Consider the following 26,817-nt stretch of genomic DNA (forward strand, 5'->3'; position numbering starts at 1 on the left):
ATTCCTCAGAAAAATGGGAATAAACCTACCACAAGACCCGGCAACTCCACTCTTAGGCATGTATCCAAAAGATGCCCATTCATACAACAAGGATGTCTGTTCCACTATGTTCATAGCAGTATTATTTGTAATAGCCAGAACTTGGAACCTAGATGTGCCTCAACCAATGAGTCGATAGAGAAAATGTGGTACATTTACACAATGGAGTACTATTCAGCAGAAAAAACCAATGGAATCCTGAGATTTGCAGGCAAATGGATGACACTAGAAGAAACCATCCTGAGTGAGGTAACCCAGTCACATAAAGAGAAAAATGGCATGTACTCCCTCATATATGGATTTTAGACATAGATCTGGGGAGTGCCAGCCTACAATCCAATGGCCAGAGAGTCTGGGAAACAGAACCTTCATTCAGTGGCTGATGGAAAAAGGGGCTAAACACTGAGCTTAAAGTATCAATAAATTATATGTTACATGATATGGAAAAACCTGACACTATTTGGTTATTTGAAAGCATACATTAGTAGTGACTAATCTGAGTTTTCTTTTTTTTTTGACCAAGGATTTACATCTTGCAAGCTTATATATTAAGATATAATATTTACAGGCATGGAGAGAATTTTTTATTTTGTCTCCACTGTAGGGTCAAATCTATCTGATGAGTTTATTTAGATGTTTTTCCTTGCAAATACAGTCTCTTATTTCCATTCAAACACTGACTGTTGATGGTAAGGGAAAATCAGAATACCAGCTTCCACTGATTTGTTTTGGACATTAAAGTTTGCTTCACAAATGCACAGGAATGAAGGTAAGATGGACAACATTTTTTTGTGGTGGTACGAGACTCTTCAGATTTGTTTTAACATTGTTGTCAGTCATCTTGATGGTATTCATAGCACAGCCTTTATATTAAATGAGTCATTCAAAGTTTTCAAACTGCTCATGTGGTGTAATAAAGATTACAGGTTTCTTGTGTTTTCTAATGGTATGAAAAGGAAGTTGCAGAAACGGTATAAAGTGAAGCTTAAAATGTTGCTATCAAATGCCATTACAATTTTATCCTCGTTATTTTCAAAGGTAATGATTTTATGACCAACTGTTCTCCTGAAAGTTAGTTTTCCTTCAGAGTCAAAATATACCAAATGTTATTCTAAATACTACATTTCGTACTTGCTTAGTCATATATCCAAAAAATGCCCATTCATACAACAAGGATGTCTTTTCCACTATGTTCATCACAGTATTATTTGTAATAGCCAGAACTTGGAAGCAACCTAGATGCCCCTCAACCCGAAGAGTGGATAGAGAAAATGTGGTACATTTACATAATGGAGTACTATTCAGCAGAAAAGAAACAATGGAATCCTGAGATTTGCAGGCAAATGGATGACACTAGAAGAAACCATCCTGAGTGAGGTGACCCAGTCACAAAAAGAGAAAAATGGCATGTACTCTCTCATATATGTATTTTAGACATAGATCTGGGGAGTGCCAGCCTACAATCCCATGGCCAGAGAGTCTGGGAAACAAAGTTCATTCAGTGGCTGATGGAAGAAGAGGCAGACTCCCACGCCTAAGCACTGAGCTGAACTCAAGAAAGCCAGTAACAGACAGGGAGGACTGATGACCAAAGGGATTAAGACTGGGTTGGTTTAACCCCCAGAAACAGCTGACCTGCCAAGGGTTAACTCTTGAATCCCAGGCTGATGCCTGGGAATCCAGCATGGGACTGTTCAAGACCGCCTGAATGGGGGTGTCAGTGAGGAGACCTAGGTAATCTATTGAGCCTTGGGCAGTAGATCAGTATTCATCCCAAGTATACACATGGACTTGGGACTACCATCCAACAATGTGAGATGCACTCTCACCCTGAACTCTTGGGGGAGAGTCTAGGCCCTGCACTGTATGAAATGACAGACTATGGACACCCCCATTGAGGGCCTCACCCTCCCTGAGGAAATGAGGGGATATTGGGGGGTTGGGGGAGGGCACGGGAGGAGGGGAGGGAAACGGAGAGGGACCTGGCATTAACTTGGGAAGCAACCTTGTTTCTAAACTAAATTTAAATTTAAAAATAAATAAGAAAAAAAGAAAAAAAGAAAGCACCATTGTCACAGTGCTGATTACATTGCTTGAAAATGATATCACAGTTGGTAAAGATGATAAGTAAAGGAAAGCTAAATTTACAACCTGACCACTTCCACCAGTATGTGCCATCTCCTTTCCTTCCATGGTTTCCAAAGGGTTACAGTTGTCACTTAAACTCTTCTCACTTAAAGTCAAGATCATGCTGCCTTAGGTTTGTAAGCTGAACTTACTTCTGTAAAGAAAACGACCAAGTTACATCCATCTTGATGAGTGTTAAAGACTGTACACATTCCAACTCATAACCCCTGGAGTACCATAGACCACTGAACTGTCATGCTGGGGGTTGTTGGGTCATACCTTTATTTCCAGCACTTGTAAGGCAGAGTAGGGCAGGTCTCTCTGAGTTTGAGACCAGGCTGGTCTATAGAGCATGTTCCAGAATAGCCTCCAGAGTAATATAGAGAAACCCTGTATCAAAAAAATGAAACAAAAATGAAAAACAAAAAAATACTCCACTGTCAGTGGTGTTGAACATAAGCACTTACCAGCTACTATTAGCAATTTAAATGCTAGAGATTTTACTGCTTATTTTATTATTCTTTTTGATTACTATACATGAAAGTATTTATTTCCCACATGTGGTTGTATACTTAGATGAGTAAAAATTTAACATATGTGGTTGTATGCATATGCTCCAAATTTCTGTATATGCTTTACCTATTCATATAAAGATTCAAAAACATTTTGTTGACATGGTAAGAGCAAGATAACCTGGATCCTCAGAAAAAGCTTCCTTAAGAAATTCCCTGTGTGTGGCACAAGGCTGATCCAGCTCCAGCCAAAGAACCATAAACAGTTCCAAGGATTGCCCATCCTGGTCAAAATGACCCCATCCGAATGGTCAGGCAATGACTAATTTTGATAAGTAACATCTTCTCGTCACAACTGTTTCACAGGCAACTGTTAATAACGATTTTGAAATTTCCCCAGGCCCCACATCAATGAATCTAAAGAGTAGAATTGCTACTCTTACGCAATTCTAGACACCCAAGGCATGTAACACCCTGCTTGCAGTTTTTTTCCTTTATAAACCACTTACTATTCAGGTCAGGCACCCTTATCCTGCAGCTGCTGTGCCAGTTTGCTGGACAAGGTCCCTGCTGAGAGGCTTGTAACTTAACATTAAAAGTTATGGATTTTCATCAGTGAGTGGGCTCCATGGGGGTCTCCTTTTGGGGTCTCAAGAACTTGGTATAACAGACATAAGGGTCCTTATGAATCCAGTTATTTGGCATTTGTGCACATGTATGCATGCTTTATGTTTTTACTTTATTGATTTAAATTTACCTATTAAGTTTCTAAGGGAATATTTACTCAAAATAAATTGTAATTCTTTAAAAGACAGTCAAATTTTAATTACTTCATTTATGTCTACGTGTAAAACCCCCTCATATCTACAACAAAATAAATGTCTTTCAATATTTCCTTGCTTAACTTAAATAGTAATATTGAACTCTTTATGAATCTAAATAATAACATTATATGCCATTATAGATTATCATATTTTAATGACAAGACAATAATATGAAATGTTCTGGGGAGCTTAGAATTACAGGTCTCCTCCCAGGGCCAGAGGTAGACTCCATAGTCTAGACTTTTAATAAGGAAGAAATATAATTTCTTCTTTCTATCCTGCAAAAAAATCCACATACCTCCCCCTTTTCATAGGGATATTTAAAATTAAGAGGTGGTCGACCTGATGGCTTTACAATCCTAGTGTCACCAGGGAAATGGAAGATTGGCTCCAAATTCCATACAGTAATATCTGCAATGCCCCCAAGGTGTTTAATCCTATACCACTCTAATCTCATTCACTGGAAAGGAAGGGATAAAAGGAAAATCAAATTAACCCATTGAGATGTATTTTGAGAACAATCAAAGGGTACATATGCCTAATGCTAAGGCACATACATTTATTTTTTTAAGTGCCTGCCGGCCTTGTTCTTACCTTCCTTCCTTCCTTCCTTCCTTCCTTCCTTCCTTCCTTCCTTCCTTCCTGTGTGCCCTCCTCCCTTCCTCTATTACTAGCCTTCTTCATTCTTTTTGTGCTGGTTCATTTTATTATTTCCCTGTCTGGGTATGCACATATGTGCAGCTGTGTGTGGGTGCCTGCAGAAACCATAATATGGACTCTGATCCCCTTGGAGCTGGAGTTACCAGTGAATGTTATCTGTCTGATGTGGATGTTGAGAACCACCTGGGGTCCTCTGGAAGAGTAACAAGCTCTCATAAATGATGAGCCATCGTTTTACCCCATCTTTCTTTCATTTGTAATAAAATCCACTCTGTTTCATGCTGGCTCACACTGAGTTTATCTTGTATGGTTTTATTTCCAGAAAAATTGAGGCTGCCTCTTTGGGGTTCTTAGTCATATTAGTAAAAAATTAGAAACAAACCAAGAAGGAATTTAGAGAAAAATTTTACTCAAATTGACGGGAAAGAAAGATAGAAAAGCTCCACTGAAACAGAGGGGAAGAAGATACAGAAGAGGGAGGGAGAAAGTCCTGCCTTTTGAGTTATGGTCCAGAACTGCAGGCAAGTTCAGCAATGGAGCATAAGAAGCAGCCTCATGAAACATAAGTAGAAGCAAGTGACCAGAGAGCTTCAGAGAGAGTCCAGGAATTCTCAGACCACGAGGGACAGTATGCCCAAGTTTTTTGTGGTGTTTGAAAGAAAAAGAGACAGAAAGAAGGAAAAGGAAATGATCTCTGTTTCCAATGCACCAAGAAAAGAGGGCCAGTGTGCACTCGAGATACTCTGTAAATAGCAACATGGTTTGTGTGAAGGGTGAGTATGTATTCTCCTTAAGGAGAGAATTATTCGTCCCCTCTCCTTACTATATCTTTAGATGAATCCATTTTCCTAGGAAAAGGGGTAGGTCCTGGCCAGATGAGTGATAAGAATAGTTGGCTTAACTCTGAAGAGAGGGGACATTAGTGTGTAATGTTCTCTTCTTTGGAGCATGTTAGAATGTCATGTTTCCCCCTTGATCCAGAGGTATTCTACTCTTTTGACAAGATGTGATAAAGCTTGTTTACCTTCTACTGTTACTGGGGAACATTCCCCAGCATTCCCTGGGAAATGAAAGTTAGAGTCCAAAGCTGATCATGAGTCACAGGCCCATTCTCACAGCTTGCCATGCTTCCAATAGGCATGATACTAAGAAAAATTTGGTTAAGTGTCCAATTTTGTCTGAGTAGATATCTCTGAAGAAGAAATCCCGAATAAGATGCAAGAAATGGTATGGCACTGAGCTGAAACACTTTGCATTTATTCCCTGAATGCTGGCATACCATCAAGGGAGTAATCACATCCCTTTAACCCTTGAGACAAGGTGCGGCAAAACAATGAAAATTTGAGCATGAACCCCAGCAGAAACAGGAGACACGCCTCTGTGCTGTCCCCTGGAGCAGCCACATTAGGTCATTTCAGAGACTTCTGGCCAGGTGAAGTTTGGATTTTTTTCCTTTTTTAAAATTCAAATTAGAAGTAAGCTTGTTTTACATGTCAATCCAAGTTTCCTCTGCCTCCTCTCCTCCCCTGACTGTCACAGACCCCCTATCCTATCCCCTTTCTGCTCCACAGGGAGGGTGAGGCCTTCTATGGGAGATCTCCAATATCGGTCATATCGTTTGGAGCAGGGCCTTGACCCTCCCCCATGTGTCTAGGCTGGGATAGTATCCCTCTATGTGGAGTGGACTCCCAAATCCATTCGTAAACTAGGGATAAATATGGATCCACTACCAGAAGCCCCACAGATTGACCAGACCTCCAAACTGACATTCAGCTTCAGCAGCTCTGGAAAAGTCCTACGTAGGTTTCCATCTATCAGTCTGGGGTCCATGAGCTCCCCCTTGCTCAGTTCAGCTGTTTCTGTTGGTTTCTCCAGCCTGGTCTTGTCCACTTGCTCATTAGTTCTCCTTCTGTGCAACTGGATTCCAGGAGTTCAGCTCATTGCTTAGGTGTGCGAGTCTGCCTCTACTTCTATCAGCTTCTGGATGAAGGTTTTAGGATGATAAAGAAGGTAGTTATCAATCTCATTATCTGAGAAAAGCATTTAAGGTAGCCTCTCAACTATTGATTACATTGTTACATGTAGTCAACTTGTAGATCTCTGGACATTTCCCTAGTACCATATTTATATTTAAACCCTCTTTTACAGTGTCTATTTTCTTGCTCTCCTCTGCTATCCTCTGACTGGAACTTCCTGCTATCTCATGTTCTCCCCTCCCATCTTCTTCCCTTCTCTGTCTTTTAACTCACTCTCCCTTCCCACCATGCTCCCAATTATCTCAGGAGATCTTGTTCTTTTCCCCTTCTCCTTGGGATCATTTATGTCTCTCTTAGGGTCCTCCTTGCTTCCTAGCATCTCGGGCAGTGTGGATTGTAGGCTGGTAATCCTTTGTTCTATATCTAAAACCTATGTATGTGTGAGCACATACCATGTTTATTCTTTTGTGACTGGGTTACCTCACACAGGATGGTTTCTTCTAGTTCTGTACATTTGCCTGGGAATGTCAGGATTGCACTGTTTTTCTCTTCTCCATTGTATAAATGTACCACATTTTCTCCATCCAGTCTTCAGTTGAGGGGCATCTAGGTTGCTTCCAGGTTCTAGTTATTACAAGCAATGTTGCTATCAACATGGTTGAACAGATGTACTTGTTGTATGCCTGTGCATCTTTGGGGTATATGCCTAAGAATGGAATTGCTGGATCTTGTAGTAGACTGATTCCCATTTTCCTGAGGAACCACTGTACTGATTTACAAACTGACTATACAAGTTGGCACTCCCACCAGGAGTGTTCCCCTTTCTCCACATGCTCTCCAGCATAAACTGTCTTTGGTGTTTTTGATTTTAGCCATTCTGACAGGAGTAAGATGATATCACAGAGATGTTTTTATTTGCATTTTCCTTGTGGCTAAGAATATTGAGCACTTTCTTATGTATCTGTCAGCCATTTTAGATTCCTCTATTGAGAATACTCTATTTAGTTCTTTACCCCACTTTTTAATTTGATTATTTGGTGTTTTGGTGACTAGGCCCAGGATAGCCAAAACAACCCTATACAATAAAGGAACTTCAGGAGGCATCACCATACCTGACTTCAAGCTCTATTATAGAGCTATAGTCCTGAAAACATCATGGTATTTGCACAGAAATAGACAGGTATACCAATGGAACTGAATTGAAAATGCTGATTTTAACCCACACACTTATGGCCACTTGATTTTTGACAAAGAAGCTAAAATTATACAATGGAATAAAGAAAACATCTTCAACAAATGGTGCTGGCATAACTTGGTATTGGCATGCAGAAGACTGCAGATAGACCCATGTCTATTGCCTTGTACAAAACGTAAATCCAAATGGATCAAAGATCTCCACATAAATGTAACCACACTGAAACTCTTAGGAGAGAAAGTGGGAGATACTCTTCAAAGAGTTGGTACAGGAGACCACTTCTTGAACATAACACCAGTGGCACAGGCACTGACATCGACAAATAACAAATGGGACCTCCTGAAACTAAGAAGCTTCTGTAAGGCAAAGGAAACAGTCAACAAGACAAAAAGGCAGTCCACAGGATGGGAAAAGATATTCACTAACCCCACATCTGACAGAGGGCTAATCTTCAATATTTACACAGAACTCAAGAAGCGAGTCCTCAAAACACCAAAGGATCTGATTAAAAGGTGGTGTACAAAACTAAATAGAGAATTCTCAATAGAGGAGGCTAAAATGGCCAAGAGACACTTAAAAATGTGCTTAACATCCTTAGCCATCAGGGAAATACAAATCAAAACAACTTTGAGATAGCATCTTACTCCTGTCAGAATGGCTAAAACCAAAATCACTGAAGACAATTTATGCTGGAGAGGATGTGGAGAGAGAGGAACGCTTCTCCACTGTTGGTGGGAGTGCCAACTCATAGAGCCACTTTGGAAATCAGTATGGAGATTCCCCAGAACAATGGGAATCAATCTAACACAAGACCCAGCAATTCCAATCTTAGGCATATATCCAAAAAATGGAAATTCATACAACAAGGATATCTGCTCCACTATGTTCATTATTTGTAATAGTCAGAACCTGGAAGCAACCTAGATGACCCTCAATTGAAGAGTGGACAGAGAAGTTGTGGTATATTTACACAATGGAGTATTACTCAGCAGAAAAAAACAATGGAATCTTGAAAGTCGCAGGTAAAATGGATGGCAATAGAAGAAACCATCCTAAGTGAGGTAACCCAGTCAGAAAAAGACAAACATGGTATGTAGTTACTCATATATGGGTTTTAGACATGGATCAGGATAGTGCCAGTCTGAACTTCCACTGACAGAGAGTCTGGGAAACAGGAAAGAACCTAAAAGAGATATGCATGGTACCCCAGAGAAGAGGAATGAGGCAGGATCTTCTGAACAGATTGGGAACACAGCAAGGGGTTGTGGGGGTAGTGGGAGTTGGGAAGAATAGAGGGGGAGAAGATGAAGATAGAGTAGGTCATGGGGGGACAGGAAGGTTGAGTGGGGTGTAGAACAGGGGGAAGAGGGTATCATAGGTTAGAAGACAGTTCTGTCACCAGTGAGATCTCTAGTGATCTAAAGGGATGAAACCAACTGGCAAGCTAAGCAATAGTGGAGAGATCACCTTAAATGCCCATTCCTGATAATGAACTTGATGTCTATAACCATCCTGGAACCTTCATCCAGTGACAGATGGAAGCAGAGTCAAACACCCACAGGTAAACATTGAATTGAACCCATGGAACCCAGTGACACAGAGAGAGGATCGATGAGCAAATTGGCAAAGAATGGGCTGGCAAAACCAGCAGAGACAGCTGATCTGAACAGGGGAGAGTTCTTGGACCCCAGACCGACAGCTGGGAGGCCAGCATGGGACTGATCCAGAACCCCTGAGTGTGAGAGTCAGTGAGGAGACCTGGACAACCTATGGGGCCCTGAGCAGTGGATCAGTGTTTATCCCTGGCATACAAATGGATTTCGTGTGTCCATAACACAAAAAGGGATGGTCTCTCAGACTGGGCTCCTAGGGGAGTGCCTGGAACCTGCCCTAAGAGAAATGACAGACTCTATGTGGAATGAATTGGCAATAGGGTTTGAGGCTGGGGGTATGGGAGGGGAGTGGAAGGAGGGGAGGGAGAGGGAACTGGGATTGATATGTGAAATAAGCTATTTAAAATTAAAATAATAAAAAAAAACAAAAAAAGAGTTAAGACAAAGTTGGGAGGGATTGGGGATAGGGATGGATCTGGATGGAGATGGGGAGGAGTAGAGGGTAAATGTGATCAAAATCTACTGTGTGACTGGACAAAATTCTCAGAGAATTTTTAAATGATTCTAAGAATATTATATTTGTAGGCATTTTGGACAGGTCAGATGGGACAGGAATTCAGGAGTCACAGAATACTAAGTTTTAGAGCCAAGGACTACCACAGGCCCCCATAAGCATAGCAGCTTACATCCCTGCCTCAGGGAATGGCTTCCCCAGTATATGGGCTCTTCTCCAGCAGGAGAGGGTTTTCCAGCTGGGGATATTTTTGTCCTGTATAGCAGTCTTGCTCCGGCAGAAGGTTTCCCGGCGGCAAAGCTGCTACAATTCAGCTCTGCACCATGGAGAGTGGAGAGCTGAGTGTAACAACTCTACTATGCCAAGGGAAGGTTTCCCCAACAAAAGTGGCATAGCCCTGCTCGCTCTGCTCTGCTCTGCCCAGGGTCATCTCTGCTCTGCCGCAAAAGACAGTCTTCACCCAAATTTCTTCCAAGGGGTTTATTGGAAGGGAAGAATCCAGGAGAGTAGCTGCCCTCTGCCAGAATGGCAGAGGACACCTGGGTAGCAGGAACAGCCAAAAGCTAAACAGACACAGGGTTTATATAGGGCTTCGAGGGTGGGGATTGTTTAGATTACATTGCTGAGCTCAGATTAGCAAGAGCTCCTGTTCAAGGACTGGTTAGTTTTCTGCCCGGGTTAGGGTCATAATTTGGCTCTGGTTTTAGTGCCAGGGTGTATTTCTTTCACTTGCTCTGATTCCAGGAACAAAGTGTGTTTCCTTGCCACTGCCTTCAGGGTCAGGGTACATTTCTTTGGTTCTGGTTGCAGGGCCAAAGTGTGTTTCTTTGGCACTGCTCAGGGTGTGTTTCTTTGGCCTGCGCCTTTTCCCTACAATATTTAAAAAGAATAATGCAAGGTTCAAGTTCAGTGCAAATCCCCATCTCAATGCCCCCTCCCAATAAAAAAACCACCAATATAAAGAGTACAGGAAGAACATTCATCTCTGACTTACACACACACACAAACATATGCACACAGATATGAACACACAATATCTCCCACTTTATTTCCTATTTCAATGACAAAGTAACTCAGAATTACAAAGGTGCCTTCAGGGATTTCACTGATGGACAAATCCTTCTAGTGCCTCAGGGAAGGAGCTGTTGAATTTGATGTGAAATTGACACTGTGAGGTCTAGGAGAAGGCTACACAATAGTGGCAATAACTGAAGGTCGTGTGCTTCCTGTGCACACAGTCTGCAAAAAGCACCTTGTGCTTTCATTGTATTTATTCTTCATTGAACTATGTCAGATAGGGGCATTCTTTTTCCCATTTCTGGAAGCTGGAAAGGGTAAGGAGCTTGCTCCACCCAGACACAAGAGGCAGTGCGTATACTAAAAATTGTAACAATACAGAAAAGATTAGCATGGCCCCTGCGCAAGGATGACATGCAAATTCGTGAAGCGTTTTTAAATTTGAAAAATCGATTTGGAGTCTTTGTGGCCAGAGGACAGTTTGTTGAATTTGATGACCCAAATAAGTATAAGGGATTCTCTTTTGGATCTTTTTAGGAGCCAAAATAAATCTGCGGGCCTCCAGAAGCTCCTGTAGCTCTGCAAAGGCTATGTAACATTGTCTTTCTTTGGCCGCGGCCAAAAGAATATCATCCATGTAGTGGATAATGTAAAGATCAGGGAACTTACGTCTGAGGGGATCTAAACAGGCAGCTACATAAATCTGGCATATAGTTGGACTATTAGCCATCCCTTGGGGGAGCACCACCCAATGGAAGCGAAGGGCAGGCTCCCTAAAGTTAATCGCAGGAAGGCTAAACGCAAACCGTGGACTATCTTGAGAATGCAAGGGAATAGAAAAGAAGCAATCCTTCAAATAAATGACAATCAAATGCCAGTCTCTAGGAATGGCCACAGGCACGGGCAAGCCAGGCTGCAGAGCCCCCATAGGCTGCATGGTCGCATTCACGGCCCTCAAGTCTTGTAGTAACCTCCATTTCCCTGAAGATTTTTTAATTACAAATATCGGGGTATTCCAAGGGGACGTGGAAGGAACCAAATGACCCACCTCCAATTGTTCTTGAACTAGCTGGGGAGCCACCCTTAGTTTCTCTGCTGGTAAGTGCCACTGTTCCACCCATACCGGATCATCCGATAGCCATGTGATGGGTATGGGAGCTGGTGGCGCAACAGTGACCCTCATTAAAAATGACCAAAACCCTTCTTATGTCCCGGAGCCCTGGTCTCCAAAGGGAGGGATGCCACAGGGCAAACCGCTCCCTGTTCTAGTTTACCTAGATCCCTCCCCAGACTCCAGCCCCTCCCTTGCATCATCTGGGGGACCCTGCTTTTGGACTTGCATGTCTGGGTGGTGAGGACCACTCCCATTTCTTGCATGAGGTCCTGTCCCCAGAGGTTAATAGGGAGGCCAGACAAAACATATGGCTGAAAAAGCCCTGTGTGGCACTCAGAGTCTTGCCACTTTAGGATTCAGAGGCTTTTTGGGTTACAGCCTGTCCTATTCCCTGGAGGGTCACTGTCACTTCCTCTTTCGGCCAGGCGAGGGGAGGGGGCAAGATTTATCTGATACGACAGAAATGTCCTTCCCAGAATCTAAGACGCCCCTAAAGAACTTGCCTTCTATCCGTAATGTAAGCTGGGGGCGGTTCTCCATAGTGGCTACCCAAAATGCTGCTGGGCCGGTACTTCCAAAACCTTGGTTGCCCCTTTTCTCTTTAATTTTCGAGCCTCACAAGGAGCTGTAGGGAGGAGGAGTTACTGAGCAATCCGTTCTCCCGCTGGGATGGCAACAACCCCACTGCCCACTGATGTCATTATTTTAATCTCTCCCTCACTTTCCTGGTCTATAACACCCGGATGTACCTGGATGCCTCAAAGAACAGTACTTGACCGTCCTGGGGTGGAGCCCTCCTCCAGTTTCCCTGATTATTATTAGCAGGAAGGAAATTTCCCTCCCAGTCAGTTTTAGAGTAGCAGTCATTGGCCCAATGATATCCCCTTCGGCAACGGTAGCATAAACCAGGTCTCTTGAGACCCGTACTACTATTTTGAGGGCACTGTCTATGGAAGTGTCCCTCCCTACTGCAGCTGAAACATGTGATTGGCAGATAGAGTTGCTCGGCAAAGTTGCTGCCAATCACTAGGTGTCAAGTTAAGAGACACAAAAGATTCCATTAAGGAAAGTGTAAAGGGAGCCTGCACTCCATAATTTAAAGTTGCCTCCTTAAGTTGTTTTATATCTTTAAACTTAAAGGGTTATGACGCCGAATGGCCTGCCCAGAATTGTTCGGGTTGGGAGCTTCCATTACCACGGCCACCACCAGGCAGTATTGGACCCCTCCTTTGGGTCTTCCATCGAGGTCCAAGGAGGACTGGGTTATATCATAGGAGGAGTCCCTTATTTCAGAGTATGGAGAAGGGTTTCTCTCCCTGTCCTGTCTTTTCTTAATTTGAGTCTCCTCAAGAAGGCTCTCTTTTATTCCTACTCTGGCTGGTTATTCTATACCCTGACACCAGAGGTGGAGGTGGGTGGGTCTGAAGAGGCAGATAGTCTTTGGAAAAGGGCAGGGACAGGGCAGTTCCTGTGGGCCAGCCCTTTTCAGGAACTTATTGCCCCAGGCATTGTATTGTTTTTAGTAAACATGTTTTTAGTAAACATTGTCTTACAGCTGCCTACTCCCAGGCTGATGGGGAAGTGGGTCTCTGCTCAAGGTCTGGTGTCCCCACAAGTCAGGGTATCCATTGCTTTTCTTATCAGTGTATCAAACTACCTCACAGAAGCCACCTAAGGAAGGAAAGTTTACTTTGGATCACAGTCCCATAGCACAAGTCATTCATGGTGGGTGGCAGAAAAAAAACTACTTATCACATATAAAGGAAACTTAAACAGAATGACAGCTGAATTCTTAATGGAAACAATGGAAGGGCCAGGAGCAATGTATTTTAGACATAGAAAATTATGTCTGCTCTCTTAAATTAAGTTACCCAGCAAAACTATATGCCATGATCGAAGCAGAAAGAACAAATTTTCATGATATTGACAGCCTAGAAATTTTACGACTTGTCTACAGTCCTAAAAAGTATTGCATGGTGTACTTGTACCACCATATCCATACCTGTTAGTCATTAACGTGGTTTTCATTTCCTAGCTACTGTGAATAGAGTTGCAATGAATTTTAATGAGCAAATATCTGTGGAGCAGGATATCAAGTCCTTTGCACCAATGTCAAAGAGTGTTTCAGCTGGATTATGTGCTGGATTAATATTTTTTGGTATTCTCCACCTGATTTTCAAATTGAATGCAGCAGTTTGCTATCCTACTGACATTGAATGAGGGTTTCTCCCTCATTCCTCTCCAGCATTCATTGTCAATTGTTTTGTTGGTCTGAGAAATAATTTACATATGTTATATAACCATATATATATATACATATATATGTATACTTGTATATATGTATATCTGCTGTGATAGTTGAGCTGACAATGATGCCTCCAATTGTCACAGACTAACAAATACTCATGTACTAGGCATGAAATATTTCATTTCGAAATGTTGGTCCAAAGTGAACAAGAAACACTGCGGGGATCATAGCTGTTGCCCTTACTTGCTTCCTAAGGGTTAAATGTAAGTTCTTATTCCTGAAGCCACCATGTACTTCAGACCCAGAACTCAGAGGACTTGAGCTGGATCTCACCTGAAGGCATGCAATACAATGACTTGGCAAAATTAAAAATTAAAAAATTTTGAAAGATTCAAAACTAGCCAGGCTGATAGGATATCATAGTGGGTCACGACACCTGCTATCAAACCTGGTGAATTCAATCCTGGGATGTCATGACCCATATATTTTGGAAATATTTCAACCCAGCCACTTGTTCTGGAGATCCAAGAATTTCTATTGTCCTTCAGATGTTGGCTAGTAGGCAATGGATGTCCTAACCTCATTAGGGAATGTCTCCTATTCTAACTAACAATAACTTTGGGGCAGGGTGAGTCTACACCCATCCTGAAAGCTGGTGAGACATGTTCTTGTGGAGTGGCTGAGGTCTTGATTCCTTGCTGCAAAGAATTGTCTCTAGGATTAACAGAAATATTTGCTACCAGCCCTTTATACATGATACTAGACGTCTTCTGCTTTGCACCCCTCAACATTTCGGTGGTTGCTTATGATAATGCTACAAGAAACTGGGGCCTTAACTACTAAGTGATTGCCTTCCTGATATTACCAGGTGTCTCTCTCTCATTTTTAATCCAGTTGGATAGTTAGGCTATCCAGCATCCACAATCCTCCACTCAGGGTCAGAATCTGTGCTGTTTAGCTGGTTTTGATTGCTATCCAAAAGACATCAGTTGGTGATGAATGACCCCTGCAATGTGAGGCTAATACAGATAGAACCTGACCCTGGGACCCACAGGGAGGGAGATACAACTGCTTTGATCACACAGACTTGCCTGATCACTAACTTTAAAAATATCAGATGGGATATGCCAGCTGATGAGCAAGTGAAGCAACCAGAAGTCCTAACCAAATGTGACACCTATGAACCACATAAATGACCAGCATGACAGTATACACTAATAGTGCAATAGGACACTCCTATCTTGACAATAACCAACAGCAGTACAATCAGACTTAAGGCCTGTTCAACAGGTGGGAAATCGCACCTGGTACTGGAAACTTATCCAAGTTCTGGGCTAGTGAGGTCATGTAGCACAGAGAAGGACGTTCAGTGGCATCTCTGCTAACCCAGCATAATTCCTAACTGTATTATAAATACTCATCTGTATCTCCACAGAAAAATCCGCTCTCAACTTTCAATGAAGAAGTTTTTCTTTACAGCAGACAGGGACCATTAAAAAACACCACAACTACACAGAATATAAGGAATGACTGATGCCAACGTCACTAAAACAAAAAGACACATCTCCAATGTAATGGTTACACTTTGGGCTCAGGGAACATCATAGGAGAGGAGTAGAAATGTTGTAAAACCCAAAGTACCAGGAAGTTTGCAGTGAGATTGTGACTCCTAAAGAGGACAGAGATGATTCACTCATGGCACCTTACAAATAGGAGTGCCTAGGCACAAGCTGAGCAAGTCCATTAAATCTCGAAATGGTAACATGAAAGGAAGAAATCCCAAAGATCCTCACCCCTACAACTACAGATAGCTATGGAGCGCTAAGAGTGGGAGAAATCGTCTTCCCCAGTATTGAGACCCCTAATTGGTTATTAAAAACCTAGTGTTTGTTCCTGAAATTATACAAATCCAAGTAACAATAAAGAGTATGCAGCAGGTTGTTATATATATATATATATATATATATATATATGCGTGTGTGTGTGTGTGTGTTCAGTAAATGTGATATGTACATTTCAATAAATAGAGGAGGTCATAAATTAGACAGGAGATGAACCAAGTTACATAGAAGGGATTGGAAAGACAAAACCAAAGGGGGATATTACATCTTAACTATCTTAACTGAGATATAGAATAGAGATAATACTACATAAAAATTAAATTTAAAAACAAGATCTGAAACTATTTCGTGAAAACAGATAAATATAAGACCATCCAAAAACTTTCTGAAAAGGGCTGCATAAGCTCAGGATCGAATACTAAAACTTGACAAATAATACTGTATGAAATGTAAAAGATATTGTACAACAATTAACCGACTATAGAACTGAACTACAGCATGCCTGTAGTTCTTCGCAGACATTGAAAGGCCACTTCTCAGCTTCATATGGAAAACAAACTAAACCTTACCAAAGCCAAGGATATCTAAGCCATTCAATAATTTTGTTTTAAAAGAAGAACTGTTGAATATCTAGCCATTCCAAATTTTGAGCTATATTAAATAGCTATAGTAATTAAAATGGCATGGTATTGACAAAAAACACCAGAGATGTTGATCAATGGAATCCACTTGAAACCCAAAAAATAAATCCAGTCACCTGATTTGTGACACATAACCCCAAATGAAGCAGGGTAGAAAAACAGCATCATGACCAAATGATGCTGATCGCACTAGATGTCTTCATATAGAGGAATGCAAATTGATTCATATTCATCACCCTGCAATAATCTTACCTCTTAATGGATCAAAGACCTGAGTGTAAGGCCCGATAATCTGAATCTGATAGAAGAGAAAGTGTGGGGTAGCCATGTATTTGTTGGCACAGGAAGAGACTTTCTGAATAGACACACACAGGCACACAGCAATTACTAAATAGAATCTCATGAAACTGGAAATCTTATCCATGGCAAAAGACACCATAATTCTGAGACAGTTTACAGAGTGGGAAACAGCCAATATCAGTTATACATGGGAGAGAGAGAGGGTTAGTGTCTGGAATATATAAAGAACTATAAATTTTAAAAAAGACACCAAGTAAACAAGTACCTCAAGTAAAAACAAGGAAGCATAAAACTAAATAGACTTCTCAAAAAATGAAACACAAATAACTTAAAAGTCAACAGCTATAGCCATTGGGGAAATGGAAATGGAAACTACTTTGAATTTCGACTTACTCAAGTAAGATTGGCCAAAATCAGTGAGTCAAATGTCTTCCCATGATAGTGAGAATGTCAGGAAGAGGGACATTTATTCATTGCTGGTGGGAGTGCAAACCTGTATCACCACTGTGGAAATCACTGGAGGGGTTTCTCAGAAAGCTTAAAATGGATCTACCATAAGATCCAGCTATACTACTTTTCAGCATATACTCAAATGACTCTACATCCCACTACAAACACACTAGCTCAATCACATATTTTGTTATTCTATCTGTAATAGACAGAAATTGGAAACAGATTAACTGGCCAACATGTAATGAATGCAAATAGAAAATGTGGTACATTTCTGCAATGGAATATATATATCACAGAAACGGAAAAAACAAGGAAAATTTTAGCAGGAAGTAGAACACAGAAACTGAACAAAGTGAATTTCAAAGTGAAAATGGTAATAGCATGCATAAAAGGAACTTTTTTATGAACCCAAATGAGCTGTACAATAAGCGAAAATAAGGTTTTAGATGTAAAAGATACTTATGGGGAACTCTGGTTCCTCAAGGTCCAGCCTGCCTGAAACACCCACTTTCCCATCCACTTGTGGACTTGTGGTGCCACAGTTGGACTGTCCTTATAACGAGCAAGTAAACAATGATGAAATCAGAGAGAAAGAGAGGCAGAATGCTTCACATGATTCGGTAAGCCACAGTTCTGAAAAGGCAAGGTCTCTGAGGAATGGACTGATTTTGGTGTCCTGATTGCTACCCACTACCAGTGTGATGTTGGGGCCTGGGCTGCTGCCTAAAGCTATGTCTGGGTCTGTGACAGACAAGTTTATGTTGCACAGCATGGTCCATATTGCCACCAAGGCCAGGACCTCTAACCATGGTGGTTGTCATGGGCCACGCTGTCACCAGGGCCATGTGTATCTGAGGGGCCTGTGCTGCCACCTGGGGGATATGATGCCATTGGGCCTGGGTTCCTGCCAGGAGCCAACATCCAGGGTCCGTGTTGATGTTCAAGGTTTCAGTAATCACTGCAAACCTTGTGGACGATTGGTTCTGGTCAAACACCTGATTCCATGTCGCTCTCCAAGGGCCATGCAGGAAACTTAAATCCAAATGGAGAGGCTTTCTAGCACAGCAGTAGAAAAAGAAACTAAGACACAAGGTGGTAGAGAAGTGGACTCTTGCTGTGAGGAACCTAAGTGATTCTTTGGTCTCCCTCTATAACGATTCTGGGCTGAAACACGCAAGACTTTGGTACTTTGGACTAGGAAAGCTGTCCAATGCTGGAAGGAGAGTTTCATGGGCAATTTAAGAAATCTGAGAGACAATAGAGGCCAACTCATGAGGTTTCACAAGGAAAGATATCATGATATTTTGGCAGAGAATCTGCCTTCATTCTCTCCATATTCTTAGAGCCTGAAGGAAGCTAAATTTAAAGATAATTACCAGTTAATTATGCAGAGCACAATTCAAGACAGGGAAGCATAGGCTGGATAGAAGGCTCAGTGGTTCACAAAACTGATGCCCTTCCAGAGCATCTGCAATCAATTTCCAGCACCCACATACTTGCTCACAACATCTACAACTTCAGTCCCAGGAGATCCAGTGCCCTTTTCTGGCCTCCATGGGCACCAGGCACACAAGTATTGTACAGGCATACATGCAGGTGAAACACCATGCACAGAAATTAATAAGTTTTAAAAACAGATAGTATTCAGGCTAGAGCTGAGAAAGCAATCGTGACTCTCTTTTTTTCTTCCTTTTTTAAATTTAAGTGAGAAAAAGCTTGCTTCCCATGCCCACACCAAGCCCTACAGTACACAATCCAATCTCCATTCTGATCCCCAGGAATGGTGAGGCCCTCCATGTAGGATCTCCAGATTCTTATCATTTCATCCAGGGCAGGGCCTACACCCTCCCATGAGATTCCAGGCTGACAGGGCATTCCTCCTTGTGGGATGGGCAGCCAAAGTGCAATTGTAACTCTTAAAGAGATCAGAACTACAGGGAAAGCTGTGCTTCACTGAGACCATGGGAAATGACTTCTGAGGGCAAATCACAATTCCTTGCAGACTCCATCTTGTGATGATCCCAGTACATTAAAAGAGAGAAAGTCCAGGGAGAACACCTTCCTTTTGGTTCAAAACCAACTGACTAAGAAAGAGTTTTCCCTTAACCTATAGAACTTCTGTTTTATTTTGTATGTTCATAATTAAGAAATCTCAGAGTTTTCCATATGTGGAACTGTTTGGGATGCCCACTCCACAACATTACAACTCCTCCTCCTCGTCCTCCTTCTCCTCCTCCTCCTCCTTCCATGGTTCAGGGAACACTGCAGAAGAGGGTGGCTGAAAGACTCTAAGATTTATAAGTCAGGGAGGACTGTCACAAAACAATGTCTTTGAGAGACGACAGGCAGCGGCAGTCAATTATCAACACCTAAAATTGCATCCACAACACCTAAGTCCCCCATATGATCTAGCCTATTCTCTATTCCAGCATACTTGATGGAGCAGTTCACAAGGCTCCAATTCTGGTTGATTAGCAGCAGAGAGTTGAGAACTGTCTGGGGAGAGAAATTTGGTTTTCTTCAGAGATAACCTCCACGGTAGGTTACCCATAGTACAGTGGACAACTTTACACCCATGTGCATATGGACAACCAATTGGACTCAGTCGATTATATATAAAAACAAATGAAGTTGGTAGGGATGTTAGAAGATAGACTCAGAAGTGAAGGGAGGCGGTGCATATAAAAACAAAGATGTCCATGAATGAAAAAAGAATTATTCAGATAATTCAAAGGAATGAACAAAAATGTTGGAACTGTTTATGGCACTTTTCATGTTGGACTAAATACTTTTTATGTCATAAGATCGTTTTGATCCTATTAGGACAAAGGGATGGAAGGTTATGGATTTAGAGTGATGTCTTTGTGAGTCATGTTGGTAGGGGGTAGAGTTGTGATAGAGTGGTCTCCTTGACAATGGGGAAACCTGAGTACTTCACAGTGCTCATCTCTTTCTACTGGAGATGTTATGTGACAAGATGCTCCAAACTCCTGCAATGATGGACAACACTCTTCAAGGATGAGATGAAATAAACTCTCTCCCCCACTCCCACCCCAAGTTGCTTTCTTGTGGGTATATATAACAGTAACAGGAAAAGAAACCAAGGCTAAGAAAGTAAATATGATACTGTGAAATAACTGGTCTCTTGATAGTCAGACAACTGGAATCATGAAGATTGGTTTTCCATTTCCTTGCTTATGCATTTCAAACATTGCATTCTTTGATATTTGGAGTTACATAAGCACATAAGTATGTATATGTAACGATGTATTCTTTTATGTAAATACATTGCATATATAAGTCATTTGATTATATAACATATGATGTGATATTTAATTATATGAAAATATATATGTGCACATATATTTAAAGATAATCAGCAGCAAAAGTTTTCAAGTCATGTAAAAATGATCTGACAAACAATTCTAAAATACCAATAAAATATATGATATATGATATGGAAAACCTGTCACTATTTGTTTATTTGAAAGCATACATTATTAGTAACTAATCTCAGTTGTCTTTTTTTTGACCAAGGATTTTCATCTTGCAAGCTTATAGATAAGATATAAGAGTATCAGCCATAGAGAGATTTTTTTAAAATTTTGTCTCCACCTTAGGTTCAAATCTATCTGATGAGTTTATTTAGATGTTTGTCTTGCAAATACAGTCACTTATTTCCATTTAAAGTCACTTATTTCCATTCAAAATTGACTGTTGATGGTAATAGAAAATCTAAACACCAGCTTCCTTTGATTTGTTTTGACAAATACTCAGTTGCACATTAAAGTTTTCTTCACAAATGCACAGAAACGAAGGGAAGATGGACAGCATTGGTTTGTGGTGTTACCTGATTCTTAAGATTTGTTTTCATTTTGCCCCAGCATTTCTCTGCTTAGTTTTTGCCTAAATGACCTGTTTCTTGTTGATAGGGAGCAATTGAAGTCTCCCAATATCAGAATGTGAGGGTCACTATGTGATTTAAGCTGTCATAGTTTTTCTTTTGCACACTTGGATCCCTTGGTTTAGGCTATAGATTTGTTTTAACTTTCTTTATATTTATACATTGTGTCCTTCACCTTGCACATCTCACTCCCATTCAACTCCCTGTCCCTCTGAATTCATCCTTTGCCATAGCAGTCCCACAAAACAAAATAAAATTTAGAGAACAAAGAAAAACCGAAGTTAAGAAAGGAAGGGAGGAAGGAAGGAACGAACGAAGGAAGGAAGGAAAACCTTGTGATGGAAAGTATAATTTGACACACTGAGTCATACAGTTTAGAGTTTAGTCTACACATCATTACTTGCAAGTGTTAATTGGAAAGAGTCATTGGTCTTGTGTGAGACCTCTGGTTTCTGCTACACTACTGGTACTGAACACTCACTGGAACTCCTTTTGGATATCCTGTTGTTGCCCTGTGTTGTGGAGATCTGGCAACTTTGAGTCTGCAGGTACAGTGGCACCTTCATGGGCTCCAGCAGATCATAGATAAGGTATATGTTGACGTGATCCAATTCTTAAGCCTAGTTCTAGACCTGGGTATTTTCTGGGTTGGTGAGCCTGCCAGATCTCCTCTTCCCCCACCTCCTCTCTCCTCACTACCAGGATATGAACTGTGGCATTGCCCCAGCATTTCCCAGGCTGATTCACCCCTTGGAGCAATGAGCAAGATGTGGGACAGATTCTCCTGCCTTCATGCCTTCAGTGTCATCTTGCCTACACCTACACCAGCAGGGCCAGCTCTACTGTGTTGTGGGGCATAGAGTTTAAGAATTGAAATGTCATCTTGCTGAGATTTTCCTTCAAGGAGTATGTAGTATCCTTCCCGATCTCTTCTTATTAGTTTTGGTTTGAGGTATACATCGTTTGATATCAAAAAGGCTACACCAGCATGCTTCTTAGGTTCATTTCCTTTGAATATATTTTCTAACTCATTACCCTGAGGTCCTGCTAATCCTTGATGTTTGAGGTGCATTTCTTAGAAGCAGCAGACTGACGGATCCTGGTTTTGCATCCATTCTCTTGGTCTGTGTCTTTTTCTTAAGGAATTGAGATCATTAATGTTGAGAAATATCTATGACCAATAACTCTTGATTGGTACTATTTGTTATTATTCTTGTGGTGGTGTTGGTGGTGACGTGTGTGTGTGTGTGTGTGTGTGTGTGTGTGTGTGTGTGTGTGTGGGTAGGTGGGTGCACATGCATGTCTGAGTGTGTGTGTATGTGTGTGTGCCTGAGGTTGTCCGTGTGTGCATACTCACGTATGTGTTTCACTTCTATTGAGAGATGATTTACTCTGTATGCTTTTTTTGGTTGTAGTTAATTGCTTTAGGTTGGAGTTTTCCTTCTAGCAGCTTATGTAGAATGGAATTTGCACATAACTTTGCTTAAATTTTGTTTTATAATAGGATGTCCTTTTTATACATCTATGTTGATTGACAGTTTTGCTGACTACAGTGATTTGCACTGGCACGCATGGTCCCTTAGAGTCTGTAGCACATCTGCTTAGATCCTTCTGGCATTTAGAGTTCCATTGAGAAGCCACCTGTAAGTTTACTAGGTCTGAGTTCATATGCCTTCTTTGGTCTTTTTTCTTGAAACTTTTAATAGTTTCTTTTCTGTTCTTTATATATAGTGTTTTGATTAGTATGTGATGCTGCAATGACATACGGCACAATTACTGAAATAAAAATAAGTATTTATTGTAGAAACTACTCACAAAAGACAAACAAGTAACCCAGATGAGCCCAGTAGTTTTCCCTCACCGAACTGGAAGCCTGAAAGCCGGAAAAAGAGAGCTAGACTTACGCTGTTCAGTCTTTTATACCTTCCTCCGTAACGCCCATAGCCATGCCCAAAAGTGGGCCTGGCTAGTGACATAGTTCACTGCCTACATCTTTATACGTCTTTAGTCATGCCTAAAGTGGGTGTGGTTAGTGGTGAGGTAAACTGCCCTTTTATTACCTCATCTGTATGTGCCTCTAATAAGTTAATGGAGGAACATCTTTTCCTCCTACAATTCCCCTTTTAGTCTAAAAAGTATATTGAAACTTAAACAACTAACTTGTTTCAATGAACAAAATGTATCATGCATCTATCCCATCTAAATCTAAATTTATCTGAGAGAAACACCCATGTCTGAACACTTCTTTCCAATCCCAACTCTAAAATTATTGAAAAATATCACTAACAGGTGTAAACTATCCTATAATATCGATAGTAGGGAGAGAGGGCATGGAATTCTCAAAACTACTTCCTGCTGAGATAGGACAATGACAATCTCATGGGGACCTGTGAGAACAAAACTGTTAGTGTAACGAAATCTTTAGTGCATCAGACAGTCTCTGTATGGCAGGAGATGCTTGATTGAAGTTCCTGACTTGAGTTCTAGTGTTGATTGAAGCTCTCTTCTGAAGCTCTGGCCAGATTGTAGAAGGTGTGTTGTTTCAGTTCCTTGTTCTGGAGTTGGGTCGAGTGATATAGTTTCAATCCAGTTTGAGGACAGTGCTTGTCAAGTGGAGTCGATGATGTGGGGCAGTTCAGATGCATCCAGTCGAATCAGGTGGAATCAAAGAAGTGGATCCTCATTCTCTTTCTGAAGCAGTTGAAGATTGCTGCCCAAAAATCCAGTTTTCTCTGGAAAACTCAAACATTAATGTTAACAAAGAAATATTTTAAATTTTATATGTATGCATACTGAAAGAGGTGACAATAGGGAACATAGTAAACATGAAGGAAATTAGACTTTTCAGAAAAAGAAAACCACAGATAACAGTCCCTAATTTTATTTTCTTCTGTCTTATATCAATGGCTCTTTGATATAATACTTAAATTCTGAATTTTATTTAAATAATATGCTTGAATTTTGAGTAGGAGAGCCAATCCAACTCCAAAGCCAGCCTCAGTTAAATACATGGGGACTGAAGTATATGTAGAAACAAAGATAAAAGGGTACTATAAAAAACAATATAGAGAGATTTAGACTTTGATACCACACAGTGAGTTACTGTTTGTTTGATGGTCCTCAGGGTAGCTATTCATTCTTCTTCAGGAATCTATATGTCCAGTATTCTTTGCTGAGTTTACCTGTGAAGACAAAAAACACTTCTCTTTCCTTTTATGAGGTTATTTTACCCATGGTAGAATATGATTTTGTAGATGAGCTGTTATCTTCTTCCTCCTGAGATGTCTTCTGTTCTGATCGAATCTTAATTAATTTTGATGGAACCCAAAGTTTTTCTTCACCTGTGGAAACAAAACGAAAACCTCTTCCCCAATGTAACACATATCCTGGTTTCCAGACTGAGGTCATAACATCCTTAAAATACACGGGTTGGTTCAGTTCAGAAGTTTTCTCTGAAGTCCAGTGTCTTTCTGCTGCCGTTTGTCCTTTTTCATCAGCATTAAGAAAATTCAACGTCAGTAAAGCATAATGGAACCTGTGTTTGGGGGTATTTGTTCCCCATGGCTGTTTATGAAGCATCTCTTTTAAGGTTCGGTTAGATCTTTTAATCACTGCTTGTCCTGTGGGATTGTAAGGTATACCAGTTAAATGTTTTATGTTATAATATTTGAAAAATTGTTCCAATTTACTGGAGACATAAGCTGGAGCATTGTCAGTTTTTATTATTTTAGGTACACCCATAAGAGCCATCACCTCTAAGAGGTGTGTAATAACAGAATCTGCACTTTCAGAGCTGAGTAGCCCATTGGAAGCCTGAGAACATGTCTACGATATGGTGTACATATTTCAAACTGCCAAATTGGGAGAAGTGAAATACATCCATTTGCAAAAGTTCATTTCTGTGAATACCTTTAGGATTACAACCTGCTGGTAATGGAGTTTGATTGCAGAATGAGTAAGTGGGGCAATTTCTTACTATTTCTTTGGCGTGTTGCCAGGTGATAGAAAAATCCTTCTTTAAACCTTTGCTGTTAACATGGTGTTTCTTATGAAATTCTGAAGCTTCCAACACATTACCTACTTACTAATAAACGATCGATTTCATCATTGCCTTGTGCCAGAGGACCTGGAAGCCCTATATGGGATCTGATGTGTGTTATATATTTGGATGATTCCTGTTTCTGAAGGTTTCCTGTAATTATAAAAACAATGAGGTTAATTCTGTACTATCAGGAACAAATTCTGCAGTCTCAATGTGCAAGACAACTCTCTCTGCATACTGAGACTCCGTGACTATATTGAGAGGCTCTGTAAAGTCTTTAAGTACCATGAGAATGGCATATAACTTTGCCTTTTGTATGGAGTTGTAAGGGCTTTGTAGTACTTTACTTATATTTCCTGATTTATACCCTGACTTACCTAATTAGTTTGCATCCATGTAGTAGGTAGGAACTCCAGAAATAGGTGTTTGTCTCACGATACATGCAAAAATCCAAATTGTTTTCTTAATGAATTTGATTCTCTCTGTTTTGGGATAGTTATTACTAATAGTTACCAAAAAGTCACTGCAAGCTATTTGACAATACTCATTATCCTTACACAAGGAAGAAATTTCATCATTTGTTAAAGGTACAATAATTTCAGCTGGGTCTTTCCCAGTCAGTTGACGAAGCCTTAACTTACCTTTTAATATCAAATCAGAGATCTTTTCTGTATATGTTTTCAATTTTTTATTCTGTTCATGTGGCAGAAATACCCATTCTAATATGATGACTTCCCTCTGCATTAATATTCCTGAGGGGTATTCTCTAGATGGTAAAATAACCAGAATACAGTCCAGTTTTGGATCCTCGAATTATTTCTAGAGTTTTATGTACAAAATATTGACACAAAGTTGGGCTATTTAACATACCTTGAGGCAGGACTTTCCACTGGAATCTTTGTACCGGTCAGGAATTATTATAGGTAGGTACTGTGAAGGCAAACTTTTCTCTGTCGTTTTCTTGTCACGGTATGGTGAAGAAGCAATCTTTTAACTATATAACTATAATTGGCCAATCCTTAGGTTGTAGAGAAGGTAGTGGCATCCCAGTTTTTAGAGACTCCATGGCTGAATTACCTTGTTGATGGATTTCTTTTTCTCAAAATTACTGACAGACTACCAATGCAGATGGACAGTTTGAAATTTCCTGGTTTGCTGAGAAATCTTCTGGACACATTGTGGTATATGGGCTGAAGATGGATGACCCAACATTACACAGAAACTTCGGGTGATGGTCCAGGCAGTAAGATGTCTCTGACAGTCATACTGTTTATATATTATCCTTCTGTAGTCTTTGATGGAGTTGAAGACAGATAGTTATAGTTTTCCGTAGTTATGATAAAAGATAAGCTACTTATAGAGCTTTGGATTCAAACAGATGGGATGGATGATATTTTCTTTGAATCTTGCTAAATGTTGATAGGCAAAATATTGTAACTGTGTTCTTACTTGATAACTGTTCTGTTATATATAATTTGACTATGTTAAAGTTAAGACCTTTATTTTTATTTAGATAGAAAAGATGAGATTTTAGGGAAGTCCTGTGCATATGTCAATAAAGCATTGTTGGCCAATAGGGAAGCAAAATAGGTGGGACTAGGAGTCGAGGAGGACTCTGGGGAGGAAAAACCCAGGCAGTCAAGATGTAACCGCCATAGGGATAAGATGCCTAGAAACTTCTCCAGTAAGAGAAATACTTAGATTAACAATTGTGGCATAAATACTTAAGTCAGAGCTAACCAGTAAGAAACACGCAAGGCCAACAGCTTCATAATTAATACAGTGTCTTGTGTGTCA

General features: G+C 40.7%; 1 non-coding gene across 1 annotated transcript; it reads left to right on the plus strand.

The window, feature by feature from the left end:
• Nucleotides 1-10,816: 10,816 nt before the first annotated feature.
• LOC121135271 lies at nucleotides 10,817-10,921 on the plus strand. Its single transcript, XR_005872464.1, has one exon. It is a non-coding gene; the product is annotated as a U6 spliceosomal RNA (small nuclear RNA).
• Nucleotides 10,922-26,817: the final 15,896 nt, after the last annotated feature.

Source organism: Mesocricetus auratus, unplaced genomic scaffold, assembly GCF_017639785.1.
Source record: "Mesocricetus auratus isolate SY011 unplaced genomic scaffold, BCM_Maur_2.0 Super-Scaffold_100033, whole genome shotgun sequence".
Classification (NCBI taxonomy): domain Eukaryota; kingdom Metazoa; phylum Chordata; class Mammalia; order Rodentia; family Cricetidae; genus Mesocricetus; species Mesocricetus auratus.